The sequence below is a fragment of the Cavia porcellus genome, unplaced genomic scaffold (genome assembly GCF_034190915.1).
Source record: "Cavia porcellus strain 051 isolate PalLab524CR breed Dunkin Hartley unplaced genomic scaffold, mCavPor4.1 scaffold_11, whole genome shotgun sequence".
Classification (NCBI taxonomy): Eukaryota; Metazoa; Chordata; class Mammalia; order Rodentia; family Caviidae; genus Cavia; species Cavia porcellus.
In genome coordinates, this window is record NW_026947494.1 from 13,777,114 (window position 1) to 13,796,109 (window position 18,996).

At 43.3% G+C, this 18,996-nt stretch overlaps 1 protein-coding gene across 7 annotated transcripts in view; it reads left to right on the plus strand.

Moving 5' to 3' along the window:
- Positions 1–18,996, plus strand: part of Basp1 (brain abundant membrane attached signal protein 1) — a 51,532-nt gene that overhangs the window by 2,348 nt on the left and 30,188 nt on the right. The window lies entirely within an intron of this gene.

Below are 18,996 nucleotides of genomic sequence, written 5' to 3' on the forward strand. Positions count from 1 at the left end.
TAGGGGTGTGGATCAGCCCCCCCCCCCTTCCCCGGGGATTACGGCCAGGGCTAGCAGACCTCCGGTACTGCGGGCAAAATGATGAATCGGGACTGTAATTACCTATTCCTTTGTCTTGGCCTCGCGCATGCGCCGCAGAGCAGGGTGTGGAGAGCCCGGCAGCCGATCTGATCTACCCATCATCCACCCACCTACTCCCCTCCGAAGCCGAGGAACAAAGGCGTTTGCCCTAAATGTTTCGGGAAGCCCACTACTCCCGGGATGATGGCTCTCTGAATTGGCATCAGTTAACCATTGAGCTGACAGGTTTTTGTGGCTGGCCACTTGACCAAGGGACATGGGTGGAAAACCAGCTGCGGGTGTTGCCCCGAGTGACCCCACCCAGAAAGATTTTTTTAAGACGTCTCGGGATGCCGAGGAACAAGATGGCTCACAAAACCAGAGCGAGAAAATGGTTACCTCGCCAGGCTCCTGCCTTATTGCTTCATTGAGAATCCCCAAAAGGGAAGGCCCAGAAGAGGTGGAAGAAGCCAGGGAGGGTGCTGGGGTTAAGTTCTCTAGGTCCAAGATGCCACCCCACCTTTCCTACCGTAGCTGGCAGAAGCCATGATAGACCTCTGATGGCTGATTGTCTTTTAAATGATGTATTTTCCTGGACGATGGTCCTGTAGATTTCTTTAGGGGCTAGTTTGTTTATCGCAACCCAAAGAAGGACTCTTATTATAGCACATTGGAGCTTAGTATTATATTTCTGCAATTTTAGGTTATATTTAGAAAGATTTTGTGGTGAGGTGTTCTCAGTACATCTTGGTAGAATAACACGTGGCAGCAAAGGGAAACCATTTCTTTTGTCTCTTGATAAGAACTTGGTACTAATCATGTTAATAAGCAGAGCCTGCGTTTGCGAGGATGGCTACCTGGTTGTCTTCCAGTTAGCAGGGCATCCACCCTCTCTGCTCCGTAGTGTTGATTGGTTTAGTACGGTTTAGAGAGCTACCGTACAGGGTCTTTCTCCCTTTCTTTAAGGTAGTGTCTTTTTTGGGTGGGAGTGCATTGGAAAATAGACTAAATTGAGTAGATAATACCAGTATGCTCTGAATTCAGTAAGCTTCAGATACTTAAACAAGATCATTGCAAAATCGAATTTTAAAATTTATCCTTTATCTTATTCCTTTACCCAAGCTTTAGCAGGAGGAGAAAGGGCCCTAGTTGAGTGCAGTCGAGTTCAGTAGAATGACTGCATGGATGGGAGCATTTCTATTCTTTACCCTGTGCCCGGAGTGTCCTTGTAGGTTGTGGAGAGCAGGGAGGGGGCGCTTTTTCCCACCAGGCCTCATGGCCTAACTGAAATATTCAGTGCAGAGGCCTTAGGCACAGACGCTCCCCATCCTTGGAGTCTGCTGTACCCTGCCTGGAATAAGTGGAACAAACCATATGGTGCTTTAAGATGTGATAAGTTGGTATCTTTAGATTCTTTTCTTTTATTTTTTTAATTTCACATTAAGAACCATTGCAAGTCATTTTGATTCTGTGTTTAAAATAGGTGGAACATGATACCAGAGGAAAACTTAACATTTGTAGATTTGATCACTGTAAAATAGATGTCTGTGCTGTTCATGGTAGTTTTATATAAAATTGCAGAACCATCCAAAATCTTTTTAAAGAGCAATTAAAGTGTCATGTAGATACAATAGATACACATTTCTGTATATATAAATGCCATAAAATCTTAATAAGATACACTACTAAATTGATATGGAATGTTATTTTATAGTGGTTTCATACTTGTCTTTGGAAAATAATCAGTTTCTGTCTTTCTAAATATGTTCAAAAGGGGTAAATGGAAAGACCACTGATACATTCATTTGCAGTTTCTCCTAGTGGATTCCTAAAATAGATGGATTGGACTGAGCATTATAAGCTGAGATGCTTATTTAGAAGCTTTGAAACTCAATCTTAAGCCTTACTGAACTTTTAAAAGCTGAAATGAACAGTGCCTATTAAAGGACATACCCGTTTTCCTGCGTTATTTTTGTAATTTTTGTTCTCCCAAAACGTCAAAAAAAACCCCAAACCCTGTGGATTAATCAAAAGCATGGACCTCTGGTGTCTGATTCTTTTGGAGGAAGCACCTTGGTTTGCACAGGTCTTTATTCCTCTGAAGCGTGTCCCTTGCTGGAGATTGAACCCAGGGCCTGACACATCCTAGGCAAGTGCTCCATCACTGAGCTACACCCCCCCTTAAGCAGTTTTGTTTTTTCTTTTTACCCCTTTCCTGTCCTGCGTTAAGTAGTTTTTTATCTGCTCGATTCAAACCTGCTTTATCTTCCCAATGATCAGATAACTTAGCTGGATAATTAAAATCCTCAGGTGCAGAAGCTTTGCCCTTTGTCAGGTTTTCTCAACCCCATCATTTCTGGTTTGCCTCTTAAAATGTTACACAAACACAAGCTGTATTCTCTGAAATAACCATGGATGAAGTTGCAAACAGAAGTGTTCAAAAGATGCCTTAGAAATATACATGGAGAAGGTGCTTCCAGAGAACAGTGGAAAGAACATGGCTTGGAGAATCTCTAAATATTAGGAAGTCTACATGCAGCAGACTACATCAAACCTTGCTGAATTTTTCCTCGGTTGTAAAATTCATTCTTATTTTGGGTCTTTACAAAGGACATACCTGTCTATGAAGGAAGAAGCAGAATGGCTGGGTTTCAGAGGCTCAGCCCATTCGGGACCTGACATCATTAGCTTCTGTGCACCAGGCTGATGCAAGAAGACTTGAGGATTTCTGGGGTATCTGATTGGCAGTAGGAGCTGCCAGCTCCAGAGGTGCCCAGATGTGGTGATTCCTCACTTCCGCCTGCAAGGCGCCATGTGATTGGTCTGGGAGTGGGTCACGTGGTGTCAGGATGGCTGCACTCTGATTTTTCTCAGGGCTGCTTATGTAGTGCAAAGAGCTGGCCTTTGAGAGAATGGAGCAGCAGTCCTCACACCGCCGCATTCCCCAGCCTGCGCTCGAGGGCTGTGGTACATGCTGTTCCTCCACAACTAGGAAGGCAGACCTCTGGGTAACCATTATAGGAGAAGAAGGTGTGGGGACCTTCTCTTGAGGAAAGGCCATCATACAGAAACTTTCACCATTTCACGGTTAAATTTTAATTCTGGTTAGTACAGCATTCTCCTCTTCCCTCTGGGCCTTGGAAAGGGGATAAAATGGGAGCGAGGAACGGGGAAAAGCTTATACCTCCATTTTTCTGCACCCTAAGGATGTAAATGCAAATCCTTGGAATCTGGGAAGTAGAGACATTTGACCAGCAAGGATCTTGGTGCAGAAAGCTACACTCAGCAGACTGGGGAGTGCATTCCTGAAAGCTGCAGAGATTTAGAAATAAAAACCATCTGTAGGTACCACAGGCCCTGGCATGACACATACTTCAAGCTGATGTGGGGAATGGTGTTCATGGGAGAGGAAAAGTTGTGCACAGGATTCTCCCCTTATTACGTATACATTTTAGCCTTTCCATGTTCAGCAATTCACTTTGGATAGGGAAGGCTGGGCTTCATTGGCTTGCTCTTTAAACTCGTCTGTGAAATGCACATTTCAGCTGTGGTCTGCGCATGTGTGAGAGTATGGCCTTTAGAAACTGTAAAATGCTTAGTGTGGGGTACGGCCACAGATGGACTTCGGAACCAGACTGACCAGGCTGGTGTCTTGTCCCAGCTGTTTCTTGCCGTGTGACCTTTCTCAGGTGACTTAGCTTTTCTGTGCTCCAGTTTCTCATCTTTAAAATGAGAATGAAAATGTAAGGGTTAAGTGAAATTTTCAGGCACGTGGGAAAACGCTTCATCCGTATTCTGTGCATCTTTTAACCCAAGGGGAATACCATTCACCCCCTGTGTCTGCAATTGTTCACCCGCTTGTGTGAAAGCGATCATTCTCATGAGACAGGCTGATGTTGGTCCCTGGATGGCAGTAGCTAGCTGATGTAGTTTACAGACCCCTCCAGCCTGCCTCTGAGAGCCTGAGCACAGCAGTGGGACACCTGTACTAGTTTGAAGAGTCCACACCTGTGCAAGGCTGATGTAATCCCAGCCTCCATATTGAATTGGTATTTTTTAACAATGGAAAATTAGAAAAATGAAAGTTTCCGAAATTTCCAAGACCTTTGGAGGAAGGCTGTTTCGTTATTTTGACACCTGAACTCAACCAGATTAGCAGGATGATCTTGATCCCTAAAATACTTCTCTTTGTTGTGTCCTGAATCGAGACTCATTAATTAGCATGCATGAAGTCTCTTAATCATCTGTACTAAGATCGATAAGCCACCTTCAATGCTTACACGTCTGTGTTACGTGTTACCCGCTGACGGTCCGCTTAGCTCTGGCCCCACCCACTCCGACACAGTCAGTCACATGGCGCCTCAGTTTCAGGCCATCGACCCTTGCAGTTTTGCAGTAAAACTGAAGCTGGTTACTCAGGAAGGTAAAGACGTCACCTGTGGAAGGAGTTATGCCCATGGGGACCTTAGGCACAGGGTTTCTTAAAAACCAAATGGAAGTTCTTTGGAATTTCTAGCATATGGAGATGGATCAATCTGGGACTTGGTTTTAACATTTCAGGCATTTAATGCAAGAGTGTGCCTAGATGGTTTGTTTCTATCCTTCTGGACGCTTGTGTTTGCTCTAGAGCAAAGGTAAAATCATTCTCACTTTAGGGAAGTTACTTTTCAATAGTTTCTCTAGGGAGATTTTTGAGAGCTGTGGCTGCAGGAGAGATTATATTTGCCTTATGTATCATGTTTACTATAAGGAAAGAGGCTTTAGACATAGGAATTGTACTATATCCTTATAAAAGCTTTCTTTGATCAAAAATATTTTTAATTTGGGGAATTAAGAGATGAGAATGGATGTTTGTTGACCAATTACTGCATGATGACAATGCAGTAGCTCAAATCTAATCTCCAGCGACAAGTTGTAAGCAGCATTTTACCTGTGAATATTTAGAAAGTAATGTACCTGGGTTCCTAAAACTAATAGAAATGTAGGCGTTTGATGCTGTCTGACAGCCTTCAGCCCAGATCCATTCACACATGCTACATCATATCCCATAATCCTTGACCATTTTATCATATGTACTAGGGGCTCTTGGGGATAAAATAAGCAATGCTTTAAGGTACTAACCCTGACACCTTCATTTATTTAAAGACACTGGTGCTAGCTTCTTTAATGAAAAAATGACTTACCATGGAAAAGGATCTGCTGTACAATATAAAATATTCAAGTGTTAAATTCATTATATACATAGGCATTAGAGATACTTTCTGTCAAAGTGAACATGGACTAGGATCCTTAATTCAGATTTTTTTCTATGGTGATAATGGTGGTGGTGATGATGGTTGTTAACTGCAAGTGAATGTGTGTGTGATTGTTTCTTTCTCTCAACCACGTTATGCTTTGAAAAGTACAAATAAATTCCTTCTGTGCGTTTCTGCTTTTGAAATGTGATTCGATTCAGATACTAGTATACCTGTTTCAGCCACATAATTGGGGTTGCCTGGTTAGAAATAAGCCGAGTCCTAATTTTTTAAAACCCATTTCCTTCTGCATCTGTGCAGGATTCCTGTACAGAAAGTTGCTGGCTGCTTTAACTGCCATTTTAATCTCAGCATTGTACATTTTCATGCATCGGAACCAGAGGTTTAAAAGCTCAGGAGTAAAATACTGGCTCTCAAATGCGAAAGGATCTTAGCGAAGTCTGGCTGGCCCAAGGTCCCTGAGCTGGTTAATGGCCAAGGGGAAACTCAGGTCATTTTCCCAGTAAACCCCCATCCTTGCCGTGTCCCAGCCGTGGCCTGGTGAGCAGAGAGACAGGCACAGAATAGCTAAGTGAGTCACACTGGAATTCACTGCCTGAAGCTTCAGAAATAAAGTTCTACCACTGTTTCACCTTGTTGCTATTTTTTTTTCTTTTTCCTTTTTATCGGTACTGGGTATCGAACTCACGACTGCCTGCTTGCAAGGCAGGCGCTTATGCCGCTGAGCTAAATCCCCAGCCCCTTTCAATTTTTTTTTTAATCTAGTCTTGATCTTATACCTTTCTCCATGTCTTCTATTTATTTGTTTATTTATTTGTTGTCCTGGGGGTTGAACCCTGTGAGCTGTATCACAGTCTTTTTTTCTGTTTAAAAAATTATATTAGTGTATGTTTGTGGTACATCCTGATTTTTTTTTAAAATTTTGAGACAGGGTCACCCAAACTCTATCACATTGCCCAGAGGAGGCTGGAACTTGCCTCAGCCTTCCAGAGTGCTGGGAATACAGACCTGTGCCACGTCGCCCAGCTTCTCTGACTTGTCCCTCGGGTACCTTTCCGGTTGCTGCCTGATACTGCTTGGCCCAGGAGTCCTCAGTCTCTTTCACTTTGCCCATCCTTGCTTTTTACCGTAAGTGCAGGTGATTTCCTTCTTATCCCACAGAATATTTACATGCATTAAAAGAACTTCACAAAACTAAACTTCAGTGTTTTGCTTTGTTTTCTTTCTAAAGTGAATGGTGGGGGCTGCGGATGGAGGGCACACATCTGAAAAGAAAACATACCACTTCTAGATGGATTTGGGGATTGTAGAGCGAGTGGACAGGCTGGCCTCCTGCTGCAGAAACTCTCCAAAACCTCGTGCAGTCCAGTGTGCGTGGCTGGGGACAGGTGGCGTGTCAGTGCCACTTACCAGTGTTATCTGGCTTATTGTCTCGGGAGCTGCAGAAACAGGAGGTTTAATCTTTTTTCTCTGTAAAATTACCACACTATTTGGTCTGGTTTAAAAGAGGCCTAAGCTTTTGAAGTAGTCCTTAAAATATAGAACTTAAGTACTTAAGTTGCCACAGGTTTATAGAGCTTAGTATTGAAGTGATGAAAACATATTAGCAAGATAAACCTTGCATGTGTATTGGCACTTAGATAGACTGTGATGCATTTAGTTTTGAATGAGACACTTTTAATGCTGCGTTTAAAATGGTCTATTTAGTTTCAGTAAGTGGAATTTTGAGGGACTTACTCTTTTCCAGAAAAACCTGCAATTAATAAGTGGCTTCAAAATTTTTAATCATATTGCTTAAAATCTTTACTGTAAAGACTCTGAAATGGATATTTCCTAACATAAGCACAAAATAAAGTTTCACCTGGTGCAACTTTGTTAATGGCAAGTTTCCTGGATTGCTTGGCAAAGTGATTTTGAGATTTACATCATTTTTCTGTTGACACTTTATTCAAACAGCATTACCACACAGACTAATAGAGCCAAGTTAAATAGTGACAATATGTAATAGGGGAAATAGTATATCTAAAAGGAAAACAACAGTAACCATTGCCCAAGGGTGCAAAGGTTTCTCTTTCTGTGTATCTTTTGTGGTGCTGAGGATCAAAACTAGACTATGCTGGGCTGCCCAGGCAGGAGTCAAATTGTGAGCCTCCTGCTTCAGCCTCCCAAGTGCCAGGGTTATAGGCATCCTCTGTTGTTTCCAGCTTTCCTATTTGTCTAGGACAGAGAGGAGGAAGTTCTGGAGTTGTTTTGCTATCTTACCTCTCTGCCTTGCTTCAGAGGCTGCAAGGGTTTAGGGAATATTTGTCATTTTTAGCTTTTACAAGTATTCTTCATTGTTTCAATGGGGAAACAGTTTCTGTTTGCTTTAGGCTCATCAGAGGTGCTTAGAGCAAAAGAAGATATAGAGAAATCGGTGATTGACAGGTGGGCGGGCCTGAGATGGTACCCTTCTTTTTGGGGCAGTTCGTGGAAACAGTGGAGTGAAGTGAGGTGATCACTTGGGTGTTTATGAAACACATTAATGTGATCCAATCAGGTGTCCTGGAGTCCTCTCTTAATGAGTCATCTTCCTGTGGAAAAAAGAAGGCATCTCAACGAGCACCTCTCCCGTGGCTTTTCATAGGGCCCAGTCTCAGGTGAATAGGGTGGACTCCGCCCTCTGGACAGGCTGGGTATTGTGGCAGTGGGCTTTCCGCAGTAGCCCCGGTGATCTTTTGTTAGAGATCTCAAGTTCTGATTTCTCAGGACTCAGCCAGCTGGCCTTCAGAAACCTATTTGAGAGTTGTGAGTGTTTGGTTTTCGTACACATAGTGACAAGAGTTTGTGCCAGTCTTCACCAGGAGGTTGCTAAGATGAGATTGGTTATGTTTTCCCAGGTATGTGTGTCTTTTTCTGACTCACAAGTGTTTGTTAACTATTTTATTTCTTCCAGTGCAGTGGTTGATGCATGACAGGCCCATGGAGGGTTTGGTTTTGCTTTCATTGGTGGAAGCCATAGCAGACAGGTATGTCTTGCCCCCATCTGCCTTCTATTCTAACTGGTTTTGTTTCTGCCATCAGGCAGCTTAGCTTTGATTTCATGTGTACTGAAGTCCTGAGTGGATAGGGACGGGGTCCATTGTAGGAGAACTCAACTGACCACTATGCAGAGAAAAGTACCTGCCTCCTGGAAGGCTAACAAATGATCCCAGGAAGGTAAGAGTTTCAGTTTTAAATGGAATGAACTCAATGGGAAAAGAGTTCTATTAATTTCTCTAAGATGTATTGACTGACTGTAACTCTGAAAGCAGAGAGGATAACAAACAGATAATTGAACAGAGAAGTGAACATAAATGTCAAGAACTTTCACCTCTTCCCAGCTTACTCCAAAACCATGTTAATTACCCTAGCTTTAAAAGAGTCACCTCTTGTGCTTTAAATTTTAATGCTGTGTTTAATGCAATGCAGTCTTGAACCATAGCCTGTGCATTCCCATGTTCCCTGAATGAAATGGTGGGTGGAACGGGGGTCAGCTGGCAGAAGAGGACACATGTACTCACGCTACCCCTTTAATTTGTGCTTTCTGGAGCTGTGACTTGGTGGGTCTCACTTCTGTATTGATCCCATTGGAGAGGCACGCTACAGAAGGAGGAGCCTTTATCATTTATGTAGTGGAGACGCCAGGAATTTCAGTTAAAGGGCAGCGAAGTTTACCATGATGCAACATGAAAAGAAAAGTGAACACTGTTGCTGAGGCAGGTGAAGTAAACCAAAGCCAACTTTGAGTTGAGTGTGATTCCTGCTAGACAAGGAATAGGAGAGGTATTTTTTTTTTTTTTTAAGACAAAGCAAAAACCTTTGGGGCATTAAGACAGTTGTTATTATTGACAGTTGTTATTATTAGCAGCACACATGTGGCAAACCAGCAAGCCCTGACATGTTAGCAGCTGTTTGCATAATTTATCTGGTAGAGGGACGGTCCAACAGAGAGCAAATTCTTTAGGATACAAATGTGCGCAGCCGTCAGCGTGAGGCTTCCTTGCCTGGCACGCATTTCCACAAAATCCGATTTGGATAACGCACTGGACCAGTCCTTCCCGAGCTGCAAGTTCTAGTCTTGAGAAAGGAAGAGCGGCTGTGAGCAGTAGTGTGTCTTGTTAAATGCTGATGTTGGTAAAACAGAAAGGAGGAAATGGCTACAGGAGAGGGAAGTTCGAGCTGGGTAATTTTGCGCCGTGTTCCTGGATGGGCAGAGGGGAAAAGCCCTTTCTTTCCACTCGTAGGAGCGGCTGGATTCCCCGCATGAGGACAGGGTTGCTGGTAAGTACAGTGTAGGCAACACAGTGCTCAGGGTGGTGGCAGGCTGGCTTCTCACAGGTCTCTCTCCTTGGTTGCAGGTGGCCGCCTTCCCGCTGGGTCCTCCTGGGCCTTCCTTGGTATCTTTGTGTGTCCCAAGCTCTTCCCTTCTTATAAGGACCCCAGTCAGATTGGTTTAGGGCCATCTTACCCATCCTAACTTAATCACCTCATTAAAGGCTTTATCACCAAATACATTCTGGGGTACTGGAGCTTGGGGTTTGACATATGAATGTGAGGGGGACACACATGAGCCTCTGGGGATCATGGTTCACGCTAGGGAAGAGGGTTTGCAGGGGTAGCGGAAGCTTTCACCTCATGAAGAAGGGCGTGAAGGTGAGGGTGAGCATCTGTGGGTTCAGTTTACCCCTCAGGACCCCAGGTGAGGAAAGCGTAGGGGCTCCCCTCTGACACGGGGTTGCAGAGGAGTTAATTCCCCAAAGATCACCTCACCTCTGGTTTGGGATTCGGAGTCAGGCTTCTGTGTCTCCACTGTCTCAGGGACAGCTCAGGGTGTGCACGGGTCTTATTCCCTGTGCTGGACTCTGGAGAAAGAGGGGTACATGAATGCGTGGAAGGCACCTCAGAATCCCAGGCAGCCTCCACCTATCACTGAGCATGGACCCAGGGTGGAACCTGGTTTTCCTTCTAAAAGAGTATTATGTTGATTTCCTTCTACTTGAGAAAATATCATGAGAGCCTGAAGAAAAGAGAATCGTTTAGTGCATGAGATGGAAAGATGCAGCCATCCTCTGTTTTGTAGAATTGTTTGGGTTGGTTCCTTTCTAATTTAGGGGACAGTCCTTTTCAAACCTTTAACAACAGAGGCAAAGACGCGGGTCCTTCATTTTTTAGACAGAGCTGATCAGCTGTACTGGCTAGCTTAAAACCTTCCTCCAGGGCCAGCGCTTTTTGGAATACATTCCCTAGAGTGAATTGTAGCATGGAATGAGTTTTATTAGATAGAGACTTGGAGATGAAGACATTCTCAGATAGGGAGGGCCTTTAACACGCAGGTGTGTGGGTGGAGTGGTTAGCATTGGTTGGATGGAAGATTTACAGTACAGTGGGGAAAATCAGTGTAGGAATCTTGTGAAATCTATGATGACTACAAAAGTCATACTGAATTTTAGGGCCTTTCCAGGCAAAAAAACAAATAGTGATACTCAACAGGGTTCTTTTGAGGGAGATTCTTGACAGATGCAGAAGTGGGCGTGTCCACTCCTGACACTTTCAAGGGGTTCTTTTTTTTATTATGGTTTTGGGGGCTGTCCTCTTAAGTAGTTCAATAGCTGCTTCCTTTGCAAAGTTCAGGTCGTGTCATGTGCTGTTCACTGTGGTGATGCAAGGGTGACCACCCTCATCCACAGTGACATGGGATATGATGATTTAATTTTACCATGTCACATAAAGAAACTCCTGGCCCTAACATAATTGGGAGTTGAAGTTCTTTTGAAAACACCTCTCATAAGAATTCCCACTGGTAAATTGTCTTCTGCGTGAAACCTGTGATGTGAGTTGTTTTAGATGTTTTAAAGTTCTTAGGCTGCTCCTTGAGATGTCTGTTCTTAAGCCCTTGTCTGTGGTCATCTGTCCATGCCACTTCCCTGCCTCTACCATCTGCCATTCAGGCCAGAAAGGTGGTGTTTGTGTGATGTCCTCCAAGCCCCAGTTGGGAACCCGAGCTTCGTCATCACTCACATGTTGCACCGTTGCCTTTACCCTGAACCCGCTTGGAGCGTGTCACCTTCTCTAGGGCACCACCTTCTTAGGGGTCTCCTTTTAAATCCCTGTATGGCTCTCCTCCACTTAAGACTTCTTGTCAGAGGCCACTGTTACAAAATTCAAAATCCATACCTGGCCTATAAGGTCCTAAATATTCATCTTCTGTTTCTTCTTTGGCTACTTTTTTTTTTAAATGCCCCCACATGGCTGGGCATCTGTCCCCGGGCATTTCTGTCCCTGCCCTCGCAAAAACTGATGTGATTATTTAATGTCCACCCCACCAAATTAAAGCACTCAAAGTCAGGGAGATGTCAGTGTGTCTGATCCCTAACAGCGCCCTGTCAGACCCTCCGATACAGATACATTCCAAGCACTCCGAATTTACCTATTCAGTGCACCTTGTATTTGGGTGGGGCGCCCATGTCCTCTGAGAGTCGCCTTTGGCAGCTGAGATGACTTCCATTCAGGGACACTAAATTTCACCTCATCAGTGTGCTTACATGAAGATGAATAGCTGATGAACTCCAATTAGTGTAATTATTCTGTTTCCAGGCAGTAACCTCAGTAGTAATTGTCCTAAAGCCCTGAGACATTACAAGTAATTAGTGCTGATGGCTCATGCATCGGAGCTTTCTCCCAAGGTAGAGTCTCAAATGAGGAATAGAATTGTGTATGTGTGGGAAACAAATAATATTACATGTGGGAACTTTTCAAAAACACAACACAGTGAGCGAAATCTGGGACAGACTATGTTCACCGTTCCTTGTTTGTTCTTCCATATCGTTGAATGTCATTGGTGTGCTTTGGATCAATCATTATCGAGCAACTTAACCAATGCATATTAATAGCAGCTTTTGTGGAGTTGGCCATGGAGGGTGCCTCGATGAGCGTGTGATTTTCGATCTTCACAATGAGTTGGTTGTAAACTTAGAAGCGCTGTGATGGATGGACTGAGCCTGGGTTCTGTGCTCTGAGGAAGTCTTCAGTCTCCGAGTTCCTCAAGGCCGTGACCTTGCTTCATTCACCTGTGGATGTCAGTTTCTAGCCCTGGATCTGTAGTCCAGTGATGGGCCAGGGGTACTTTTCATGGCTCTGTGATCTTGTTATATCTATGCGGCCAGTTTCTGACTGGTCTCCTTGACTTTGCTTTCATATCCAGGAATGAGGTTGTAATGACCCTCTAAGAAACTCCAGTGGCTTTTTATTTGCATTTTTGGAGGGGGAGAAGCATAGTTTGGACAACCTTTGGCTCACACTCTTCCTGAGTGTCATTGGCCTTGGTTTTAAGTAAGATTTTTTTTTAGAGGTGAATACTTTCGTGTCCATCGTGAGATCTTTTATTAAATCAATGTCTAGTTTGGTTAAGCTGATTCTTACTGATGGAATGCTAATTAAATAAAAGCAGAGCTTTTAATAAAAATGATAGGTCATTGATTTTTAAAGTAACTTGTAGTTGAGAGATAATAATTTAAGAAATAATAATTTAAGAAATAATAATTCAGTAAGCATGTGAACTCCTGCAGTGTAATTTTCTCATCCCAAAACATTTTTATCTTTTGATACTTTATTTGCAGAACTCCTATTTTGATAAGCACTTCTTTGTATTGAAAGTAATCGTAGTGACGCTGACTGTGGGGTCCTAGTGCCTGCCCATAAGAGGGGAGGTGGGAGACCAAGTCAGTCTCATACTGGCTACGTAATCTTTATACCATCAATACTGCTGCTGTCACCGTGAAGTCAACGCTTTGTCTTAAAAGTTGTCTCATTTTAAATGACTCCGATTCATGAATTACCCCCACGCTGTCCCCTTTGGAAGAAAATGTTCTATCTCCTCCTACCTCGGGCACAGTAGATAGATCTGAGGAGCCGGCCACAGGGCAAGGGAGTGCCCAGCCTGGTCATCCAGCCCACAGGGTCAGGTCACTGTGACTGAAACTGAACAGTAGAATAAACATAGAATTAGCAGTAATAGAACAGGTAGGTTTTTTGTTTAAATTCATTTCTTATCCTAAGCACTGTTCAGAGCCCCTAAATTACCCTTCTGCCTCTCACTTCTCACGTATCACACTTCATGTGTTGCTTAAGCCTTGGCTCAGGTCACAGAGTCCGTACCTGGAACATGTAATTAGCTGGAATGATGTGGTATCGTCTGACACAAAGGTGTGTCTTGGTGACCAATACGTTTTTTGGTGTTTTATTTGTAAGAAAATGATGTTATCTTTTCTTTACCCTTATTTATTTGTTTATTCCTCGTGTAACTTACTAACGATGGTAGTGATGCCATTTGGGCTTTAAAATTGGGGAATGCAGGCTGAAAAGCTGTGGCAGCTGCAGTAATGAAGCCCAGAACATGACCGGTGTGGATGTGTAAATGTCCCTGTCCCCCTCCTCCAGGAGACATTTGGAATGGGTCTTGGTCTTCTGCTCTCTTGCCTGTATTCATCCTGCTTCTTTGACTGTGATTATTCTGTTTCTGCTCTTTAATTACATTATGGGGTTGGATTGACATGGTGTACACTTAAGCATTTAGAGACAGAAGTACAATACATATATGATATAGATTTTTAAAACTAATTAAAAGTTGCAAGTATTGCTTTTATGATGAATTCAGTCTCTGTTGAAAGACAAGTGGCATTTGTAAGGATATTTTTTAGACTAAGCTTTTAAAAATTGTTTCAGATGGTTCTAGAATTGTTTAAGTGTGCATTGAAAATGTGTTTTCCTGCATATGAAAGCGCAACTAACAGGAGCTTTTTGTGCCCTCTTGAAAGTAACCTGGGAAAAATATAACCCACATTAAAATACTGCAGAATTAATATTTATTTATTGGTGTAAGTGGGAGACCAAAGGACCTATTATCTTCCTTTAAGGAGCTTAAAGTTGGTGGAAGGCAAAATAGTAAAAGCAGTAATTACAGTGAGCTAAGTATTGGTTTGTTGCTACATGGGAGAGAGACACTAACCTGCAGATTGTCATTAAATGGACTTCTCGGATCAATCATTGCTTCTGTTTCCCCCCTTTCTACTCTTTAGACCTCTTTCACTTGAGTAAGCCATGTGAGATACCCCAAATTCAACCCACTATTATTTAAAGAGTTTTATGTAAACATCACCTTAAAGAATATGGGAGAATTCAGGATTGATTGCATTGAGTTCAAAAGTCCTAATTACTAGATAGGAAAGATAAATTTAAGTTTGTGTCCAACCCCAAATACTTCGGGATTAGAATGTGAACAAAACAATCAGTCCATACCCAGTAAGAATATGCTTTTTATGTGCACAGTGTCCTCTTTGACCTCCTGGGAAAGTGTACTCGGTGGCCCCCTTGGCCTCCACTTGATGAGATGGGTACTTGGCTGGAGAAACAGAATTGCATGGTTTCTGAATCCACCTCCCAAGAGAAGCTCACAGTAGTTGGCCAGAAGTTTCAGATCGTTACTGTAGGGAAATTATTCCTTGGATCCAAAGAATGAATGGTATTTGTCCATTGCTCTAGAGAAAGATAGAATCTCCAGGAAGACAGGATGGGTGCTCACCGAAATGACTGAGTTGTATGTAATGCGCGATGAAGATGTTTCTGTGCAGAGAAAGCAAACCTGCCTTGAGATGTCAGTTCTGGGGCTTCTTTGTGGGCTAGATGTACTTGCAGTGTTGAGACTGACAGATTATTTTTCCATAGAATTACCTTTTTCTACACAGCTTGACACATGTCGGTATCATTTTTGCCCTACAGTGCTGGTTTCTCTTGACTTCTAAATTAAACATAGCTTATGCAAGAAGACCATGTTCTTCTTTCTTTTGAAGTCAACAAATGTAGGATGAAGTTACTAACCAGTCTCTTACTGCTGTGCCAGCTTCACTGTCCAGCTTGATTTCCGGTTCCTGATTTGTGTCATGGATGGTTGATTTTCAGCCTCCTGGAGAAATGGCTTGAGTCTTGAATCCTACCTGCCCAATTTTTTTTTTTTTTTTGCTAGAACATCAGACAGTGCTGGGTCCAGAGTTAAACTGCTCAATGTGAATAATGTGTTAATCTTTGAAACTCTACTTCCAGGAGAAAAAAAGCAGAAATTATTTTATTTTTACATGCATATAAAATTGTGTGTGTCTGTATATATGTGTGTGTGTGTGTGTGTGTGTGTGTGTGTGTGTGTGTATTTTTTAACACTTGATGATAGCTTGGGTTGGGGCTGGGGATTTAGCTCAGCGGCATAAGCACCTGCCTTGCAAGCAGGCAGTCGTGAGTTCCATCCCTGGTACCGATAAAAAGGAAAAAAAAAAAAAAAAGATAGCTTGGGTTAATCATCCAAAGCCAATTGGTTGATAAATGGCCATGCATGTGTCCATTCTCTGCTTTTTAACTAGCTGTATTTAAATGGCTACTGAGTGCTTTCTGAGAGCATGTTCTGAAAGCTGAATTTTCATGTCAATGGCTAAAAAACACGACATATCTTAATAATAGGAATGCAAGATTTATCTCAAGACCCTGATGTCTGAGAGTTGAGTGGTTCAATCTTTAAAATATTCCTAATGAGTTATTTTCATGCGAACAAACCACTATTATGTTACTAGATTTGGGGTCCTGTGAACTCTTCAGGGATTCTTTCCTGTGTGAGGATGTCTTGAAAAAAGAGTTGGGCAAGATGTGGAAAACAGTTAGCAAAGATCTATTTTTATTGAGGTGGGAAAAGGTCATGCTATACAGTGACACGAGGCCTGTGAGCAGATAGATTCACAGCGACCCTGAGGTTACTGGAAGGGTCTTTTTCTCTCTTTTTCCTAGACTGCTTTTCTTCCATTGGTGAACAGAGCATTTGGGGTGTCCTATCAGAAGTTCACTTGGGCTGATGTCATGTCTAAAATGTCTTATCAAAGGCCTGCTTAGTTTTGTGCTAGGTGTAAATGAATTGAAGATGGCACTTTCTGATTGGTCACTGGTGCAAAATTTTGGCTGTGTGTTCTGTATGTGTGTCCTGGGTCTCCGTGATCGACCTGCCCAGCCTCTCCACTGTGTGTATCAGAAAATCTGCTGATGCCTGTGTCATTCCCTGGAGCCTCCCAAAGTGGAGGTGCTCTGTGTGCCTGAGAGCTTGCCCCTGGTGCCTCCTGGTCCACTGAGCAGTAAGCAACCAAGAATTCTTTGTAGAGGTGTCCTGAGGAAAGCTGACAAGGCTGCCCAGGAGGGGCCCCCAAAGGAATCTCTGGGCCCATCTGGAATGTGTTCTAAATTAGGGCACAGACTGAGGGATGATTCCTAACCTTAGGGACCTGGGTGATTTTCCTTTTGAAGGAAGGCGGCCTGACTCTGATGAGCTTGTCAAAATGTGGCTGTGGGCGGTGGAAATGAGGTGCTTCGAGCCAGGTGCAGTGACCTGGCCCAACCTCAGTGGCAGCCCTGGACGGGGCTCCCCATGTCCCCAAACCCATAGGGGACAGCACGTGAGAAAAGGCTGTTTCCGTACAGAGGAGCTCATTTGGGGGGACACGGGGTAGGGTTCCTGACCTCCCCTGACCTGGGTTACATTCTCTGGATGGAGCTAAGCAGTTGCTGCTGCTCCTGGTTCTTGATATATTGTGTAACTAAAATTATTTTTTAATACGTATTGTCTGGGCGCCTTTCGTTTTTTCTCTATAATAGCTGCTCCCCCTTTTTAGGACAGTTTGGCACTTTTTCTCAAATATCTCTCAAGTTCTCTTAGATTCTCCCCTTCACCTTCTTCTCTAGGATAAGTAGTCACTGTTTTCCACCAACTCGATCTGTGTAGCTGGTGATCACAGCCTTTTATTTAGCCAAAATAAAACTTCAAACAAAAAGAAGAAGCTTGAACCTCCCTCTTCTTCCTTTCAACTAACACCTACCGATGTTTATCTTGGATGTAATTTGATGTTTATTTGGTGGAACGTGTAGTTAAGTGTTAATGGAGACGCACGCCAAGCTCACAGGCGGTGTGGACAAAGAAGAGGTGGTCGGAGGTGAGCATGAACTCCGGTGTGTTCCCAGTGGAGCCCCAAGAGCCTGTCTTGCCCCAGGTCCATGGCCAGGTCCAGTCTGAACCTGGCCTGTCTTTTCCTCTTCATCTCCTGCCACTTCTTTTTTGACTGTGTCGTCTGTTTTTCCGGCCCCGTGAACTGTTCGTAATTTCCGATACATATCTAATGGGTGGCCCAAATTATATAACTATTTACATATGACTCATTATGAATTGCTTTTAGATACTGATACGACTTCATGAGTGCTCTACAGATACGTGGAAATTTCTTTTTGAGTGTCTGTGGCCCAACACCTGTTTTCTCTTCAACTTTGCTTGTTCTTAGTCCTGGGTACTACTTTTCCCACTCAAGTGAGGACTGCTGAGCTCTCCCATGAATAGGTAGAAAGGGGAAGGGGCTTAGAGCTCCCTCGTCTTAGCTACTTCAGCTTAGTTCATCCACTGTGTGAATGAGATGGAGAAATACTCACTCACAACTTTTGCCCTGACCTCAATAATCAGTCAATTCGTGGCTATTGCATCCTGGGTTTAGCCCTTTGTGGGAGAAGGTGTGAAAAGTCCCCCATTCACTAGGGCAAATTATTTTTGAGGTCACCACACTCAGTGTTCAGATAAAGTAGATCACTGTTAATACACACAAAAGAAGGCCATGTATTTGGTGATAGTCATGGGCCTCTTACAGGGGCTGGGTGACAGTGTCCTGAAGGATGGATGGGTTCAGATGACCTAGGTCATTGACCTTGTGACCCAACTTTGGTTCATTGTCTCCTGGAGCTCTGCAGAGGGATCCTACTCAGGACCCAGTTAGGAATTTTATGTGGGGCATGTTTGCATGTGAGGGTGGTCTTTCATACGCAGAAACACAAGCTTAAATTAGGAAAGTGAAGCTTTTCTAGTCTGGATGCCCCTCCAAATCTGTTAATCTGTGCTCCTTGAGACCCTCTTTCATGTAAGGGTAATGACCACAGGGGAAATTCATCTCAGTAGTGTGTGGCATTTGCTTTTTCTTCGTTAATTAATACTTCTGTGCTGGGGACTGTTTATGGAGACATCCAGCAAAAGGCCCCTGCACTGTGGTTGAGATGTGCCCCTCTGAGGTTCATGTGCTGGACCCTAATACCCAATGTGACAGTGCCCAAAGGTGGGGCCTTTTGGGAGGTGACCAAGAGGTGAGCATTCTGCCTCCATTAATAAGGCGACGGTTCTTAGAAGTTGCTGGAGCATCCCAGTTTCCTTTCATCTTTGATCTTGGGCTTCTATCCTCTATAAGGGTGAGATGTAAATTATTGATATAACAATAATAAAAGTATTACCCAAAGCATGCATAAAATCTAAAGTATCTTGTTATAGTGGGAGGAATAGACTTAAGATAACCTACTGAACAAAAAGACTAGATGGTCATGATTTGAATTCTAAGGTGATAACATAAGCCCATCATTACAGGGAAGGTGAAACTAGGCAGAGATTTATTTTCTAAATTAACCAAAACACTTTATAATCCCTTTGGGTGAAAACATTGCCACATAAAATTTTTAGTCTATCGGAAACAGGCTTGCTTAGTTAGTATTTACTCGGCAGAAAGCAAGGAGTGATTGACCTAAGCTGCGTGAAGACTGGCACTCCAGAATA